The sequence below is a fragment of the Octopus bimaculoides genome, chromosome 6 (genome assembly GCF_001194135.2).
Source record: "Octopus bimaculoides isolate UCB-OBI-ISO-001 chromosome 6, ASM119413v2, whole genome shotgun sequence".
Classification (NCBI taxonomy): domain Eukaryota; kingdom Metazoa; phylum Mollusca; class Cephalopoda; order Octopoda; family Octopodidae; genus Octopus; species Octopus bimaculoides.
The window spans coordinates 55,812,853-55,815,701 of record NC_068986.1 but is presented as its reverse complement, the minus strand read 5'-3'; positions in this window follow the sequence as shown (position 1 = coordinate 55,815,701).

Here is a 2,849-nt window from a genome sequence, read left to right as displayed (position 1 = left end):
TATATATATATATATATATATATATATTTGTATATATATATAATATCATAGCTATATATTTATATGCATGTATGTACACATGTATGTATATTCATACATATATATGTTTGTTTTCTGACTGAGTGCATGAATTTGTATGAAATATACAAATCATCAAAAACAGTTTATTAAATTCTTCATTATTTTAAGAATTCTTTTTATTTTCCCTTTTATATTATTTTGTATTTTCTTATATATCGTCAGCAATGGAGCATTGTATTCTTTGGGACAATAAATATACAAATAAATACATTAAGTGTCATTTTTGTTAAAAACCTGCTTGTCAGTTCCTACAATATCTGTAGTCATTTGTATTGTTATAAATTAATTCCATCAAAACAATTTCCTGTTTTTTGAAAGGAAAATGAATGAGTAAAAATGAAATCTCCAAAATCGAATTATGAATTTAATAAATATAAATGAAAATTTTTCCCAAGGTAAAATGAGATATTTTGAGACTAATTTTGAGTCGTGGTTAGTACTGTGCATGCTTTGTTCCAGGAAAACCATACATACAGAGAGCTTTTATCAGGTATATAGCAACCAAATGTGACCATCTTTTTCTGTCTTTTCCTAACTACATTATTCAATGTATCCTTCACTAATATACAGATAATAGATTGTAAATGAGGCCTATTCTTTACCCAGTTCAGTGGGCTGTATGAAGCCACTGCTGTTTCTATACTATCAAAACTGGGGGAGGTAAAGAAGTGATTTTAAATTCTCAAACGCAGGATAATGCTAATAATATAGCCTGAACAGGATAAGCTATCCCTATTTGCAGAAAAAAGTGTTGGCGGCCAGCTGACGTTCGAGAATTTAAAATTACTTTAACTTTCTAAGACATCTCAACGCTTCTAAGAGCAAACTTCATTTGTTTGTTTACGTTCATCGTAATTTGAATTTAATGTGGGAGGTAAGTATCCTTGAGAACAGGATCTTGGTCAATTGTAGGTCCTGTCTTTGATGGCATATATCTTTTATCTTTTACTTCTTTCAGCTGTTTGACTGTGGCCATGCTGGGGCACCACCTTGAATTTTTAGTTGAATGAATTGACCCCAGTGCTTTTTTGTTTAAGCCAGGTACTTATTCTATCAATCTCTTTTGACAAGCTGCTAAGTTTTAGGGATGTAAACAGATCAACAACAGTTGTCAAGTGAGGTGGTGGGGAATACAGACACAAAGACACATATGTATGTAAATATACAATAGGCTTCTTTCAGTTTCCAGCTATCAAATCCATTTACAAGGCTTTTGTCAATCTGAGGCTAAAGTAGAACACACTTGCCCAGGGGGCCATACAGTGGGACTAAACCTTGAATTATGTGGTTGGGTAGCAAGCTTCTTATCACGCAGCCATGCCTACACCTATATTATGAACTTTTTGCAAGAAAAGGTTTCAAAGAGGTCTACTACAGAGTTGCTTTAAATATTCCATGCTTTAATGCTCTAAAAACTTTCTTCTTGAATATCTGCTGCAGAAATTGAAGTAATGTCGATATTTTTAGCTCATCAGTTCTATAGTGCTGACGTTATTTACTAACATATATCAGTGTGAGAAATCATTAATTAAAATATCATAATACAAAATTTGACAAAACACTATGCAGCACTCACTTAATGTCTTACACTATTGAGTTTTTTGTACTCTGTAAATGTTTCTCTGAGTTGACTTCTCTTTTCTATAAAACATCTGCCAGTAATATAGTGGGATGTTTAATCAATTAACTGCCTACCTTATAGTAAATGTAGAGCAATGCCATCTAGTAAGTGAGTGATTAGAAATAGTAAGGTCTATAGTATATTAGTCAGAGGCTCAACACAAATTAGGTGTGTTAACATTCTCAATACAGAGAATATTTTTTTTAAATGTTTACTAGAAATTATTATCCAGGTAACCTGAAATTTTTAAAATAATTTTTTTCCCTGTACCATCAAGATCTACAAACGACCCCAGGCAACATCCTTGACAAGCTCTATGTGCTTGTCAGGAAATTTTTGTGGGAGAATATGAAGACAGTTTCTTATTACTTTTCCTTGATGTGTGTTTATTTATTTTATTATTTATTTGCATGACATTAGCTTGTCAGCTAGATGTAGATAACACCACACATGATTGATCACTCAGAATGTAAAGAGCATATTTTACAATAGTTTGACAATGACCTTCAATCAAGCTGGAACAAATACTTCAATAACTTTCGTCTGAGGCTCAAATGATCCTATCAATTCACTGCCCTAATTAATTAGCATTAGTCTTTCACTGATATTGTCTTTTTCTCACCACTAAATCAGTTCTGGTTTTTAATTTTCCCAGTATTAAAAGTTGCTAACACTATCTTAGCTACTTTTTTTTTTTGAATGGATGTCATGTCTGAGTTTTATAGGGGTTTTTAACTCTCGCTCATGAGGAAAAGCAGTGCTCATGATACTTCATAGAGCCTCTGACGATGGTTGGCATGCGAAAGGAGCGTGTTCTGAAACTGATGACCTGACCCAAATTCTTTCAGTAGAGTGGATTCTGCTAAATATACCCAAAGGCCAGGTATTAGTGTTAAACAGGTGACGTATTAAGTGAAGCCCTACTTGCAAGTTGGCCAAAACAGGATTTGAATTAAGAGCTCAAGAACAAATGGCATCTTGTCCAACGCTCTAATGATTCTGCCAGTTCACCACCCTGCACTACGAAGTACGAAAAGGTTCACCTAGGTGAGATTTGAACTCAGAACACACGAAACCAGAATAAATATAACAGAATTTCATTTGATGCTTTAATGGTCTGCCAATTTGTTGCCTATATTCTATTAAT